General features: G+C 40.5%; 1 long non-coding RNA gene across 5 annotated transcripts in view; it reads left to right on the top strand.

Annotated features, from left to right (window-relative positions):
• LOC132027773 (uncharacterized) overlaps window positions 1–16,975 on the top strand; it is a 121,316-nt gene that overhangs the window by 91,251 nt on the left and 13,090 nt on the right. Inside the window, exon 3 of one of the 5 annotated variants that reach the window (XR_009407199.1) lies at window positions 3,057–3,223. The exons of the other annotated variants lie outside the window; for them this stretch is intronic. This is a non-coding gene — a long non-coding RNA (uncharacterized LOC132027773). The remainder of the gene's footprint in view (window positions 1–3,056; window positions 3,224–16,975) is intronic. 5 annotated transcript variants of the gene reach the window in all.

Here is a 16,975-nt window from a genome sequence, read left to right as displayed (position 1 = left end):
CCTCTCCCTCTGTCTGCTGCTCCCCCTCCTTGTGCTTGTGCTTGTACTCTCTCTCTGTCAAATAAGAGAATGAAATCTTTAAAAAAATTTTTTTAAACATATTATTTATTTAATAGTTAGCATTTATTACCTATTGCCTAGTAGGAAAAATGTTTCAGACAAGATGTGGAGTTGAAATACAATGTTTTTTAGCGATCTTGCAATATGTGTACTTTTTCTTAAATAAGTGAACTCTTAAAAATAACTGACCAGGGGCATCTGGGTGGCTCAGTTGTTAAACATTGCCTTCAGCTCAGCTCATGATCTCCAGGTCCTGAGATCGAGCCCCATGATGAGCTTCCTGCTCAGCAGTGAGCCAGCTTCTCTCTCTATCTCTCCCTCTGCTCCTCCCTACCGCTTGTTCTCTCTCTCTGTCTCAAATAAATAAATAAATAAATAAATAAAATCTTTAAAAAAACATTAGTGATCAGATATGTCTTCAACTCTTGCCATGTTTACCTAAGCAGTTACCTTTCCTTCCATCTCCCACATGCCATTTTCCTTTTGTAGAGAAAGAAATTTTTTTTTCCTCTAGGCTTTTAGGTTCAATCACTGAGGCCCTGCTAAGAAAATCAAGGAAAAACTGATTAACAAGAAAAAAGGCATATAAATTGTATTTTATGTCAATACTTTTATGTGGCATGGAGGGCCTACATAGGAAAGAAGTGAAAATCCCAAGTAGCAATTAGACCTGAGATTTTATATACCATTATAACACAGAGCTATAAATCGTGGAGCTACAACAAGACAAAAAAAAGGGGTTTGGACTTCTAGGAGCGATAAATTTAGGGAAGGTAAATATATGAGAGAAATGAGCAGAAGAGATAAGGATCATTTTAATAGGCTTGTTTATGCAGATTCAAGTTGGTGCTATCTTCAATGACAAGAATCATCTTCTTTTCTGGGTACAAGAGAAAGGAAGGGGACAGCTTTACAAAGGGAAATTTATACCCTACTTTCAGACAGAAGTGAGAGGGTAGAGAGCTTTTCCTATGTCTGCTGTTTTTCAGTTACTTAGAGCTCAAAATCATCCTTATGGCAAAGTGGCATATTTTGTGGTAGTGTTCTAATTCCCTTCACTTTCTAGTCTGTAAGCTTACTGACAAAATATAAGTATATAACAGGGTATTCAATTAATGCTTCCACTCCACATCTGCCCATGTAGTCAAGGCCAGGTCAGGCATTTTCCCAGAAGGATTTCTGCACCCAAAGCATGTCTGGGGAAGAACATAGAGAGCTACCCAAGTGGAGGGCACATTTTGCAACAGTCAGTGACAAAAAGCCAGTCAGGACAGTGAAGCCAGAGAAGGATCTCCAGGATAGATTACACCCCAAATCAGCTTCCTCTTTGTCACTAATGACAAGACCCAAATGGTAGCCAGAAATAGAAAAGATGTTGATCTTTATTAAAATTAAGTGCTATTGCCTGTACACCTGTGTTTTAGACCCAGCTACACACGCACCACCCATCGAAGCTTAATAACCGTTAGTTATATTGTTGGCTATCTGAGAGTTCCTAAATTGGAGTCCAAGAGTTCTCAAGTTGTAACTTGGTGGTGGTCGTTGTTCCTTATCACCAAAATCTTATCATTAAATATTCTTTGGGGGCGCCTGGGTGGCTTGGTAGGCTAAGCATCTGACTCTTGTTTTTGGCTCAGGGTCATGATCTCAGGTCTAGGATCAAGACCCATGTTGGGCTCCATGCTCAGTAGCAAGTCTGCTTGAGATTCTCTTTCTTCCGCTCCCTCTGCCTCTCCTGCTGCACATGTCCACGTGCACACACACACACACACCACCCCCACCTCTTTCTCTGAAATAAATAAATAAATATTTTAGAAATAAATAAATAAATATTCTTTGGATGATCAGCAACCTACTGCTTTTTATTTCTTGCTGAGGCATTTGGAGATCCAAACTATATATAATGAATATCTGCAAATCCACCATTCTGCTTGATAAATACAACATTTTAGATATATTTAAAACTCTTTGTGTTTTTCTCCCAAATCTCATCCTTCTTCCATAAAGTAAATGAAACCATGAATGTTTTTAATAACTATTTATATATGTAGGACCACAACCACATATATGTAGATACTTTTATGTAAAAACAATAAATTATTTTGTTTTAAGCTTTATATAAATAGCATATGGAGGGGCACCTGGGTGACTCAGTGGGTTAAGCCTCTGCCTTCAGCTCAGGTCATGATCTCAGGGTCTGGGATTGAGCCCCGAATCGGGCTCTCTGCTCAGCGGGGGGCCTGCTTCCCTCTCTCTCTACCTGCCTCTCTGCCTACTTGAGATCTCTCTCTTTGTCAAATAAATAAATAAATAAAATCTTTTAAATAGCATATGGAATATCCTTCTGCAGCTAGTTTTCTCTCAGTCTTATTTGAGACATTTCCATACTGACACTCACAGTGCTAACTCACTCATTTGTAGACTTGTACCACAACTTAACACTTTTCTGATTGATAGCAGTTTTGTTTAATTATTTGCTTTTATAAAGAATATTAAATGTCTATTTCTTTAATATCTCTTTCATTAATTAATTTCTTCAATATCATGTGCAAAAATTTCTTTAGAATACATGCTCCAAGTGATATTGCTGAGCTATAGGATATGCACGCCTTCTAACTTTCCTAGGTATTGTCAGGATGCTTTCCAAAATGGTTGTGCCCATTTGACTCTCATAGCGGTGTTTGATGGATCCTGTTGTTCCACTTCCTCACCAACTCTTGACATTGTCATTCTTTATACATTTTGACAGTTTGATGGGTATATTATTTTAAAATTGGATTTACCTTGAGGCACCCAGCTGGCTCAGTTGGTAGAGCATGTGACTCTTGAACTCAGGGTCATGAGTTCAAGCCCACATTGGGTGTGGAAACTGCTTAAAATTAAAAAAAGAAGAAGAAGAAGAAGGAGAAGAAGGAGAAAGAAAGAAAGAAATTGGATTTACCTAATTAGTGGACAGGTAATTTTTTTTTTAAAGATTTTATTTATTTATTTGACAGAATTCACAAGTACACTGAGAGGCAGGCAGAGAGAGAGAGAGAAGGAAGCAGGCTCCCTGCTGAGCAGAGAGCCCGATGCAGGACTCGATCCCAGGACCCTGAGATCATGACCTGAGCCGAAGGCAGCGGCTTAACCCACTGAGCCACCCAGGCGCCCCAGTGGACAGGTAATTTTATAGGAAAATATAATGCCTTTGTCTGTGAATAGCTTGTTTGGATTGTTTGCCCAATTTTCTTTTGGTCTTCTTGCTTTGTAAGAACCTTCAATGTTATCAACTGTGTATTACAAGTTTATTTTCCTGGTCTGCATTTTCTTCTTTTAATTTTGTTTTTTGTTATCTTAATATGTAGAAGTTTTAAGTTTTGTGCAGGGCTAATTTCAGTCTTCCCATTGTCTTATCTTCGTGATTTAAGGAATGGAGAGTAATTTGCATCCTACAATTTTTCTAAAAGTTATACTTTCCACATTTAAATCTTTACTCTTCCTGGAATTGGCTAGCCTATTAGAGTAAGGTAGGGATCCAGTTTTATTTTATTTTTATGTATACATAACATTTCCCTAGTGAGATTTACTAAACAGTCTTGTCTTCAATGATCTGTAGCCCTGTGTCTATCATACCAAATGTGTAGTGATATGTGAAGTCTGGTGTCAAGCTCTGTTTTGTTCCATTGGTCCATGTCTATTCTCTTATTTTAAAATGATGGCAAACAAAGCAATCTAGTAAAGTCATCCTGTCTCTCTCCCTTCTCAGTGATCTCTAACATTTTGACTATATATAGTTCTTTACTCTTAAATGTAAATATAATATCAGGGTCCTCAAAAGCAAAAACAAAAACAAAACCCTAGTTATGAGTCAAACAGTCTTTTAAAACTGAGGTTTTTAAAAAACTGTATACTCATACCTATTTCACTCATCATGTGAGGCATTTATTAGCTAGAAGAATTGTACATTTGTTTGAGGCCCTAGAAGTTCTGGGAACAACTGTCCTGACACTTTCTGGAACCATGTCTGTGGTAGCTTTGGAGAGAATGGCTTAGCCAAAAACTTTGTTTTTCTAATCTCAGGGAAGATACAAACTCAGCAGTTGCTGTATGGCGCTCCAAGTGATTTGCCCAAGGACCTCCCACTGAGATCTCCATGAACTTGCAGCTTGGATAACTTAGTGAGGTCACCCCCTGCTGTTTCACAGGCAGATGGCCAAACCCTGACACAAGGCTTCAGTCAGATCCCCAAACAAGTACATACACATAGCCTCCTGTCTATAGCCTGAACCCATGGTCTGTATCAATTAGGAAAACTCCAAAGAAAAGTGTATCAGGTCAGCCTGGCTTAACTGTTTTCAAATAATTAAGTTTTAGATAAGTTTTAGGATGAACAGCTTTTGCAAAAAGCTTATACCCATAGTTGACTTTCTACTGAGACACTAAAGTAACAAGTGCTCTATATGCCTAAAGAATTCTAAATTCAGTATAATTTGTAGCTAAATCTACAACTGGAAAAGAACTTAAAGATAACGTACTTCAGTGTGGGTTCCCAATCTTGACTATACTTTAAATTATCTGAATGACTTAAAAAAAACCTTAACACCCAGGCCATACGCTAAATAGCACTGGGAAGAGAGACCAAACACTGGTATTTTTCAAAGCTGCTCAGGGGATTTCACTGTATAGCCAGTGTTGAGAACCAGTGGCTCAGTTCAAGCCTTTAGCACATTAGTAAAATGAGATTGAGAAGTTAAATCACTTTTAATCAAGTTCTAAACTTGTACCATCCAATTGGTAGGCATGGCCACTTGTGACTTTTAAATGTTAAACTCATTAGAATTAAATAAAATTAAAAATTGAGTTCCTTTTCAGGAGCTCAATATTCACATGTGGCTAGTAGCTACCATGTTGGGCAGCATGGAAAACAGACATATCTTCCATCACAGAAAGTTCTTTTGGTCATTGCTGTAACAGAAATAATCCCACATGTATTTTTTAAGTCTTTATTTGAAACATGGCAGAAGACCACCTTTACCTTCCTATGCACTGGGTTTGATATCTCTCTAGTAACATCAGAAGCATTGGTAACATCAGAAGCATTTTAAATTATTATCACAGGATGATCAATATAATAAAACAATTTATACAAGCACAACTCAACATTAGGGTGTTTATCTGTAAAGCACCAATACTACAATAAAAGCAACAGCCCCTTGGACAAGTAAAGTTGTGACTCAAGTCCAAGATGTACCCCCAATTCTGCTTCCACACAGCTCAATGGGTAATAATCCAGGAGGCCAGTTTTTTTCTTTGATTGGTAAAGAGGACACATGGAGGAAGCGGGAAGGGAGAACTTTACTTCCCCAGTGACTGGTCCATGAGGCTTAGAGCCAACTCATAAGTGTGTCTAGGCACCATCTTGGCCCACGGAGATCATAAAGGAAGTTGATAGAGGACAATCTCCTCCTCCTTATGGATTGAAAACAAGACACAGTACAAGAACTAAGCTAATGTAACCTCTATAATAGGATTCCTTACTACCACAGTCTTTTTGTTTTTAATTATAAGAAGGATTTTATCATCTAAAACTTCTTCGCCTCTTAAAGTAAACATGCCATGGAACAGATTTCATAAAGTGGCCTTGGTGCCTTTAAAGGGATTCAAATCAATTTGTGTTGGTTGTACTTTTGTCACTGCAAGCCTCTAGAAAAGTCTCAACATTTTATTAAGTTTGTTTTTTCAGTTGTGTTATGAAATTGAAACTTAATACCACTGTACCAGAATACATTGTTCCTTGTGTTGGGGCTTAAGTTTCGTGTTCCCAAGTGCATTATATCAAGCGGTGAGATAGCCATGCCTGGGTCTAAACAAGAGGAGGCCAGAAAATCAATAAGCCAACTTGGAGGACCGCAACGTGCAAGGTGCTGTCCTGAGTGGTTTACATGGGTGACATCATTCAGTTGTCACAATGAGGTGAGTGCTATTATTACCCTCATTTTACAGATGAAGAACCTGAGGGACAAGAAGTTAAGGAATTTGCCCAAGGCCATCTAGCTGTAAGTGATAGAACAGAACTTCAACCCCTGCTGGTCTGACTCCAGAGCCCAGCCTCTTAATTGCTCTTCTCTTTTCAACATGTACATACTTTCATACCAATGTCATATTTTTGGCCTGTCAAGGTCAAAATCACAGACATTGGATTGGACTGGTCCACTTGGGTGGGAAAAAGTTCCCCAGGGTGGCAAGGTGTGGGTGTGAACCTTGATCCCAGGTTTGGGATTAGTCCCAAAGATTGTTTTCTTGGGGTGGGGGAAACCCATCATCTTCACTTTGACACCCATCTCCTCCACTCCCTGGCACTACACACCCCACTTTCTTTGCAAGGGTGACTGTAGTAGCTGCAACAAAAACTACTACGAGGGACTGGGAAAGAGAAGAAAGGGGCCCACAGCAAACAGCAGAAATACAGATGCACCTCGAGAGGTTACACAATAGTCCCTAGTGTCTGGGCCCTGGATAGACATGGGGGAGTAAGGGAGTAAGGTTTCCTGGCTCAAGGCAGGGGGCCGAGATGGAGAGATATCAGCATTAATTAGGCCATTATATAAAACATCACCTTTCTTAAGGCCATATTCTCTCCTTTGGAACCTTTACAAATCTCAGCATGTTTCTACATTGCAGCCATGAGTATAAACAAGAAACACGGTCTAATCCCAGGGTGACTAGTTTCCCAGCCCACGTGAACCAAATTATTTTCCCACTCAGAGAGCAGCGTGATGTTCTTATAGGCAGCAGAGTGTTCTTTGGGTCTTTCATACCCATTGGGTTTCTGTGCTGAAGCACAGACTGATTCTGCAGTCCCACTTTGAGCCTTTCAGATTTGTCCCTCCCACCCACCCCCAGTGATTCCACTTATGTATTTGTTTGTTTATTCATATATAATGTTATTATTTGAAGCAGTTTTAGGTTCACAGCAAAATTGAGCAGAAAGTACAAAGAGTTCCCGTATACCCTTGCTCTCCCGCCACAACATACAGCCATTATCAGTGTCCTCACCAGAGAGGTACACACACTACGACTAACGAGCATTCACTGTCACCTCCTAACAACCCGAGCCCCATAGATTACATTAGGGTTGTCATACATTAATTTATGAATTTTGACAAATGTATAATGGCATGTACCTGCCACTATCATATCATTCAGTTACTAACTTTTGAAGAATATGATGTATATACTTTGTTCCTGGGAGACTCCGAGATGGTCTCATTGTTTCTGGAAAGCCTATAGAGTAATTCTCTATTCTCACTGTGAATTCACTACCAAGGCTTTTGCATTTGGTCTGACAGTGAGTGACAGCCCAGGAGGCTGGGGCTCTGAGATACTCCTCAGGCAGCCAGTCCAGGAGCCAGAATCCTACAGTTGTCTTGGCAACAGCTGAAGTTTCCTGTCCTGGGCTGAAAAGCGTGTTGTCTCTTCATTTGTGAAAAGTCTATTTTACACCCTCAATCTGCCTGGGGCATAAATATGCCAGGAATGGAACCCTCAGGATTGGATTTCCTTTTTCTGATTTCAAAACAGGGGAAAATATCCACAGTAGGAAGTGAACAGGAGAACTGCAGCCATCTCTTACGGGGTATTGGGTTCAAATATTCCAACATAGCCAGAATCTAAGCTGGGCAAAGTGTTAAGCTTGCACATAATTTTATTTAGATGCAGAACTTTTACAGACCATTACAGAGAGAAAGGAATGGCAATCCTTTTGCAAGGACCCTGCCATCACTTGTATTTTAAAAACCTAACACAGAGAATTTTGAGAGAGAAAAAAAGGTTTTAACATCCTTAAGTGACTACATATTTGATTATATCTAATATATCTGAACTACTATTTAAAGAGCTCAGAGCACTTTCCAAATGTGGGCTTGTTCTAGTCTAAAACACTTAGGAAGTCCATCAGCCTTGAATTAGACAATAGACATTCTCTCCATTTCTGGTTTCTTCTCTAATTGATGCTTCCGTTTGAGCTGAAAGAGTTGCAATTTCCTTGATTGTCTCTCCTTCAAAATTCCCCAGACCACTGCTTATCCCAAAGCCCAAATGTCTGCCTATCCCAGTTGTAGGTATGTAAATAACATTTAATCTTTCTTCCTTCCTTTGAAGAACGAATTATGGAGTCTCTAACAAACATCCGCTAGATTTTATTTTAGAACTAGAAGGATAACTGGATTTCCTGGAGCAACAAGATTCACATATTTCTACTCTCCTATAACTTAAAATCACCAGGGGTGGCCACCCACCTAAGTGGTTATGTGCACCTGGGCAAGAACAGCTTGGGCAACAGCCAGATAAAAGAGTGTTTGGTACTAAGTAGATGCAGGAGGCTCCCCCAAGTCTAACATCGGAAGGTCAGACCTGCTCCTGCCAATTCTTCGGTATCAAAGAAAAGAAAGCATAAAGACTAAAGAGCAGATTTTCTGCTTTGTCTGCCTTCCCCTAGCAGAGGATGTCAGGGGCCCCAGTGCAGTGAGGTGTATCATCAGAAGTGCCCCATCAGCAGTGACAAAGGGCTGTGTTGGAACAGGTTGAGAACCCAGAGAGATTCTGCTCACTGGCCTTGCACCCGGACCTGGTCCGAGATAAGGAAACTCATCACCTGTTATCTTTGGAGACTCCATACATAGCAGATGCTTGAGAAAGGATTCAGTGCCACAAAGGATCCTACAAAAACCAGAGACCACCTGGTTTTTGCCTTTAAGGAACTTCTGAAATGGTTGTGGCATATTTGTTTTCCAATAAACACACTGTGCTTGGAGGAGAGACAAGCTCTTCCGAGGGAGGTTTGACTAATTCTAGGGAGGGGGCAGGGCAGACTCAGGGAGGAAAGCCTCACAGAGACCCGAGGGAGCAGTAGAGATTGGTCAGGTTGAAAACAAAGGCAGGAGAAGCATTCTACCGGGACAGGCCCGACAAAGTCACAGAGACCTTGGGACATTCCTTAGGGAATATCATCTATCAATTGTTACTAGGGTAGGAATTTTGTTACTGATGGGGCTACCTAGAGAGGTAGGATTCAGCTAAACTCTAAAGGCTTTGCTTACTCTAAAGCTAGGATGAAAACCTCAAATGCTTTTAGGAGATCGGGCAGAAAATTAAGTGGTGATACCGTATAACACATAGCGAACATGAGCACTGCTTAAGAGCAGTGAATTTAGATCTAAGAACACCAAATCCCTCAACCAAAATACCTCGGCGGACAGTATGGTCTGCCTCCTTGGCCATTCATATCGGGGTACAGGCCTCAGGACAAACAGAAATATTCCTGGGATACAGATCAGTCAGCAAGAGATACCATCTCTAAGCTAACCAGAACCCATGTGAATCATAGAAGTCGTTCAGGGAGCAGCAAGGCTGATGCTGAGACCGGGAGGCAGCTAGCTAACTGAGCGCGTGCTCAGCTACTTTGAGATTTCATCAAGTGGCACTCCTGGCTAGCTCTGCTGGGGGAGTATGCAACTCTGGATCTCAGGGTCATGAGTTCAAGCCCCACATTGGGTGTAAAGATTACTAAAATAAATAAATACTTTTTAAAAAGATTCCATAAAGCAAAAAACCCCTTGTTTATACTCATTACACACGCCTTACAATTCATATGCTGAGGGCCAGTGTTCCCACCCCAGATACCCCCCAAAAGAAGAGATCACCCCCATCATTTTTATCAATAAACTTCCTATCCCCCCATGGTAGCTTTTCTCATTCATCTGTTTTCTTTACTTTTTCTTTTCTGTTTTCTTTATTAAGGCCAAAAGTACAAATGGAGAAGCTTCTATTTGAATTTTACTCTTTTTTCCTTAAACTATATGCTATAAAGTTTTCCTTAAAACTTTATATATGAATAAATAAGGCCTTAATATATATATGCATATGTGCATATATATATGCATATAATGTATATGTAAATGTAAGAGATTTTTTCTGTCTACCTACAATGCCTGCCAGCGGTCGGGGAAAGTGCAGTCACTTCCCGACAGGCTGTCAGAGGCCCAGGATTCACACTCCGGTAAGACTTTAATCTTGATGAACACGGGTTCTGTGTGTGTGTGTGTGTGTGTGTGTGTGTGAGCGAGCACGTGTCTTCGGAGGGCAGGCACTGTGCCGAGTCGTGTGTGTCCTCCTCTGTACTTACCACAGTACAGGCCCACACATCTGCCCAACTGTCCAGGCAACAGTGGGCCAGCTTGTTGAGTGGGTGCCCTGGGGGTTTATGACTTGATTATAAATTCCTTCCTGCCACCTAGGAGGAGGAAAAAGGGATGAGGAGCTTACTGTGAACACGACTAGTAACTGTGCTAGGTGTTTTATGTACTGTTTTATACCTATTCCTCACAGTCTTACAATATAGTTACTTGTTTTCCACTTGATGGAGGAAATTGAGGTTCAGGTAGCTTCCCCAACATCACGAACTATTGTACCTTTGGTGGTCTGACACCAAAACCCAAAATCTGAACTCAGGAGGGGGCAAAAGTTCCCTATTGAGAAAGGAAAATATTGACTTGGCCCACCTGATAGGTACTGTTCGGTGGAAATTCTCAGGTTGACTTTTTATTATCCTTTCCTTTCTTTTCTCCTTCTTCCGTCCTCACTCCTTCCCTCCCTCCCTCCCTGCCTCCCTCCCTCTCTCTCTCTCTCTCTCTTTCTTTCTGTCAAACCAGGCTTCTACAAGTTCAGAAGGTGAACAAGTCATGTTACACACCTCTGATAAAATCAGATTTCTGAACCTGCAAAATGAGGTGTGTTGGAAAGTTGCGCCTCCCGGGAGGCACAGCCCCAAACATGTGGTCACCTTCCCGTAGAGCACATTCACAAACCCAAAACGAAGTTTCAGAAAAATCTCTTTGAAAGCTCTTCTCTGCGGATAGGAGCAGCTTTCAACGTGCAGTCGCGAACCTGTTCCCCTCCCGCTGCTCAGCAGAGCTCGCAGCCGGTCGTCCTGCCAGGGTGCCTCTGTCGTCCAGGTCTCTCGGGAGTCCATTAGCGTGTCTTCCTTCTAACCCATAATCACATGTCAGCACAGAAAGATTGTGCTCCGAATAAGCCTTACAAGTGTGGTAAGATTCTGAACAGCAGCAGGGCGCACTTTATTGGCAAGAAAATCCCAAGCTAATTAAGGAGAAATAAATGAAAGCGTCTCAATTAGCCAGAGAAGGGGATAAAATTATCAATAAGGGAAATTTGCTAACACGGATAAAGTTGAGCAACCATCCTATAATAAAAAGAAGACTAAAGAAACAACTAGATAACAAATAGATTTATTTAATGCCTTCTCATGGTTTATGGGCTTCTGTTTCACAATACGTTTTAGATGAGGGATGCAGGAAGCAAGGCAAGAAAGAACAAATCTGTGAGAAAGAGAATTTAAATGAGTCCTCCCATCCCCCACTTTATTTATTTGGTTATTTATTTATTGAGCAACGCCTGACCTTTTACTTTTTTTAATTTTTATTTATTTATTTATTTTAAGAATTTATATATTTGACAGAGAAAGATCACAAGTAGGCAGAGAGGCAGGCAGAGAGAGAGAGAGGAGGAGGCAGGCTCTCTGCTGAGCAGAGAGCACGATGTGGGACTCGATCCCAGGACCCTGAGATCATGACCTGAGCCAAAGGCAGTGGCTTAGTCCACTGAGCCACCCAGGCACCCAACGCCTGACCTTTTAGAGAGAGAAACTCAAAGTCTGCAGTAAAAAACCTGAGAGACAGAGATAGGGACAGAGACAGGGACAAGCTGTTGGGTCCATGGTCAAAGGAGCGAGACTGATACAAAGCAAAGGTCAAGCAAAGCTTTATTTCGCGACAAGCATGGAGAATCAAACTGACCGGCCAGGGCCGTCTCTTGCAAAGAGGAGACCCCTCCCAGCCTCACAGACTAACTTTTATAGAGTAAAGGCCATGTGGTTGAGCCTGGCCACACACAGGTGGCCAATTGAATTACAATTCACCCTATAGTAGTTATTTGAACTAGCCTATCAGTCTGGTCAGAATTGGAACCTAAAAGGCAGGGCCCACATTCTTGGGTGGTTAGGGAGGTGCTTTCCTGATTAGATGTCTCCACCTGGCTTGGGTCATCCTTGTATTCTGGGCTCTGTTACCTCCCCCTGACCTGACACTTCCTGATATATGGGCTCTGTTATCAGGGGCTGGTCAGTCATATTTTTCTGGTTTCCCAGACTTGTTTCTAAGTAAGTTTCTCGGGGGGGGGGGGAGGGCAAGGTCAATCTAAGTTTACTGCATAAACAACAAAATGGCTCGCTCTGGCTAAGCAGGCCCTTATACAAGCAACCACACTAAAAGACATAATTGGAGAAGTCAGTGGGTCTGTAAATCAAAGTTCTATGACTTCCTCAAAACCAAGTGAGAATATGTCCATCAAATGCATTCCTATCCAGGCATTAAGAATAATGTATGCTAGGGACAGTTGGGTGGCTCAGTTGCTTAGGCCGCTACCTTTGGCTCACGTCATGATCCCAGGGTCCTGGGATCAAGTCCCATATCCGGCTCCTTGCTCGGCAAGGAGCCGGCTTCTCTTTCCACCTCTGCCTGCCACTCTGCCTGCTTGTGCACACGCGCGCGCGCTCTCTCTCTCTCTCTGACAAATAAATAAATAAATAAATAAAATCTTAAAAAAAAAAAAAAGAAGAAGAAGAATGTAGTCTACTTGACATGGAAGGATTGCCATGATATTGAATAGAAAGGTTGATGATGATTTTCTAAAGTTTTTTTAAGTTTCAGTTTCTATTTAATTTAGTTGGGTAACATACAGTGCTATATTAGTTTCAGGTATACAATACAGTGATTTATCACTTTCATACATCACCCGGTGTTCATCACAAGTGTGCTCCCTAATCCCCATCGGCTATTTCACCCATCCTCCATCCACCATCCCTCTGGTAACAGGAGTCTGTTTCTTCGTTTGCCTCTCTCTTTCTTTCCCTTTGCTCATTTGTTTTGTTTCTTAAATTCCACATATGAGTTAAATTATTTGGTATTTAACTTTCTCTGCCTTCTTTCGCTTAGCCTAATATCTTCTAGGTCCACCCATGCTATTGCAAATGCAAGATTTGATTATTTTTTATTGCTTATATTCCATTGTAATATCTATCTATTTATTTATCTATCTCACATCTTCTTTATCTTATCAGGTGATGGGCACTAAGGCTCTTTGTATAGTTTGGCTATTGTAGCTATTGTAGATAATGTTGCTATAAACATTGAGGTGCCTGTATTCCTTTGAATTAGTATTTTTGTGCGCTTTAGGTAAATACCCAATAGCATGATTGCTGGATTGTTGAGTAGTTCTATTTTCTGCTTTTTGAGGAAACTCCATAAAGGTATGTTATAAATTGATATCATTTTATGTTAATATACTTTCATTGTATATTCATGGCATAAAATCTACCATTTTAGCCATTTTTTAAGTGTACAATCAATGACATTAAATAAATTCACATTTTTGTGCAACCATCACCAATATTCACCTCCAGAAATTTTACATCATCCCAAACTCTGTACCCACTTAAACAATGACTCCCCTTCACCTCCTCCCTCAGTTTCTGGTAACCATTTTTCCACTTCTGTCCCTAGGAAGTTGACTATTTTAGATACCTTGTAGAAGTAGAATCATGCAGTATTTGTTTTTTTGCATTTGGATTATTTCATTTAGCATAAGGTCTTCAAGTTTCATTTGTGTTATAATGCAGATGGAGATCAGAATCTCTTTCCTTCTTAAGTCTGAGTAATTCTCCATTGTATATGTAGTCTACATTTTGTTGATCCATTCTTCCATCTTTGAACACTTGGGCTGTTTCCACTTTTAGCTATTGTGAATAAGGCTTCTATGAACATGGATCTACAGATAACCATTTGAATCCCTGATTTTAATTCCTTTGGGTATATACCTAGAAGAGGAATTGTCGAATCATATGGTAATTCTATTTAATTTTTTGAAGAAATGCCATAATGTTTTCCACACAAGCTTCTATTCACATTTTATAACTATTAATAAAATACAGAAAAAGAGAGACAAAGATTACATACCAAGATGTTAGCAGTAATTTCTGGGGTGTGAAATGCTGGGCTGATTTCCGCTAGGTATTAGTTACGCATTGATAAATAACAAATTTCCCCTAAATTTAGCTCTAGAAACTATAAGCATTAATAATCTTTGGCAGTTTTTGAGGGCCGGGAATGTGGAGGCACTGAGCTGGTTGGAACTAACTCAGGATCTCCACAGAGGTTGTGGTAAACATGGCAGCGAGGGCCGCAGTCTCTGAAAACTGAATTGGGGTTCGGGGGATCTCTTCCAAGTCTCCGTCCTATGCCTGTTGGCAAGAGTCTTTAGATTTTCACCACACAAGCTTCTCCATAAAGCTGACTATGACATGGCTTCCTTCAGAACCAGTGATGAGAGAGGGAGTATAAGGGAGATGCTAAGGCAGAAGCAGCAAAGTCTCTGCTAGTCTCTGCAGTTACGTGTCACTTTTGCACATTTTGTTGTACACACAAGACCCATTCTGGTATAAAGTGGTGAGGGACGATTCAAGGTATGAATATCTGGAAGCGGGGGTCATCTTGGAAGCTGGCTGCCATATCCTAATAATCTGTATTTTCTTCCTCTGCCCCAATGTTTTTGAGATTATAATTGACATATAGGGAATTTAAGGTATATGACGTGTTTATTTGATACATTAATATACCACAAAATGATTACCACCATTGCATTAGCTAACATTTCCATCATGTCCCATAATTACCATTTTTTATTGTGGTTAGAACTTTTAAGATCCTCTCTTAGCAACATTCAAGTGTACAATACAGTATTATTAGCTAAAATCACCATGTTGGACATTAGATCCCCAGAATTTATTAATCTCATAACTGGAATTTTGTACCCTTTGACCACTATCTCCCCATGTCTGTCATCTTCCCAGCCCCTGGTAACCACAACTTTACTTTCTGTTCCTCTGAGTTGGCCTAAAATGAGTTTCCACATATAAGTGATATCATACAGTTTTTCTCTTTCTTACTTCACTTAACCTGATGGTCTCAAAGTTTATCCAAGCTGTCACAAATGGCAGAATTTCCTTCTTTCTCATGGCTAAATACTATCCCACTGTGGGCTTATTATGTAACTAAAACATCCTTATCCATTTATCTGTTGTGGGCACTTAAATTGTTTCCATTATCTTAGCTATCATGAATAATGCTGCAATGAACATGGGAGCGCACATAAGATGGTGATCTTCATCACCCAGAAATGGGATTGCTGGATTATAGCGTAGTTCTATTTTTAATACGTTGAGGACCTTCTGTACTGTTTCCCATAGTGGCTGCACCAGTTTCCATTCCTACCACCAGTGTGCCAGGGTTCCCTTTTCTCCACATCTTTGCCAACACTTTTATTTCTTGTCTTTTTTGATGACAGCCATTCTGACAGGTGTGAGGTGATACCTAGTTATGGTTTTGGTTTGCATTTCCCAGCTGATGAGTGATGTCAAGAACCTTTTCATGTATTTTATGTATTTTCATGTATTTAATTAAAATGTGTATCTTTGGGACATAAAAGGCATACAGGTAGCCTGTAAAACATGTTGAAGCATTAAAAGACAAAAGGGCCTGTAAAAATATCAGGATTTATTCAACTACTGTCTGACTTCAGAAAGAACCAATTGGTTAGAAAATATTTTCATTGAGGGGCATTTTACTACTGTCGCTCAGCTGGCTTATGGCCCCATCATCAGTAGTCAGCTTGAAACAGCAACTCCAGTGGTGGTGAGCATGTGGAATCCAGGAAGCTTCCGTGGGGGCTGGAGATGAACTTCCAAAGCATTTCTGGGTAGCCTGCTGCCATGGTTCCATCTTTGGTTGACCTTTTGTTGAGGACTGAAATTGGACAGTTTTACTGAAGGAATAAAGCTAATGTCCTGTCTCTAAATTACACTTGCTTCCTGAAGAGACAGCATGTCACCGTTTCATTGCTCACAGTTTAAAGGTATTTAAAGACTTCTTTCAAAGTTTTAAGTGACAAAACATGAGTTGTAGAACACAGAGAAACAAAAATGTAAAGGGAAAGCATCAATCACCTGATTGAAAAATGTGAGATAGGATACAATCACCTGATTTTATTGTCCAGCAATCAACTGAGTGGTTGGGCTCTGGAGTTGGGTAAGCTTGCAGGCAAACCTTGGCTCTGACATTGAGTAGCTGTGCAATCTTAGGGGGAGTTACTGAGTCTGTAGGAGTCAGTTTCTTCATCTGAAAAATGGGTATCTTCAGGGGCGCCTGGGTGGCTCAGTGGGTTAAACCTCTGCTTTTGGTGCAGGTCATGATCTCAGGGTCCTGGGATCGAACCCCGCATCAGGCTCTCTGCTCATCAGGGAGCCTGCTTCCTCCTCTCTCTCTGCCTGCCTCTCTGCCTGCTTGTGATCTCTGTCAAATAAATAAAATAATTAAAAAAATCTTTTAAAAATGGGTATATTCATAACATCCCCAAGTTGGGAAGCAAAATAAATGTCCTCAATATGGTGCATGAATAGACAAAAGGGGCTGTATCTGCACAATGGAAAATTTATTTAGCAATTTATTTAGCCTATGGCATGGATGAAACTCCAAAACATTTTGCTAAGTGAAAGAAGTCAGATACAAAAGGCCAAAGGACTACATGTTATATGACTCCATTCATATGAAATATCCAAAAAAGGCAAATTTATAGAGATAGAAAGTAGATTAATAGTTGCCTGGGGCTGGAAGTGGGACTGAAGATTAAATATAAATGAGCAAGAGGACTCTTATTGTGGGAATAAAACTGTTCTAAAACTGGGTTATGGTGATGATTGCGCCACTCAGTAAGGTTCCTAGGAATCACTGAATTATATACTCAA

Source organism: Mustela nigripes, chromosome 12 (genome assembly GCF_022355385.1).
Source record: "Mustela nigripes isolate SB6536 chromosome 12, MUSNIG.SB6536, whole genome shotgun sequence".
NCBI lineage: Eukaryota > Metazoa > Chordata > Mammalia > Carnivora > Mustelidae > Mustela > Mustela nigripes.
The sequence above is the reverse complement of the archived record's forward strand: the minus strand, read 5'-3'. Positions and strand labels throughout refer to the sequence as shown.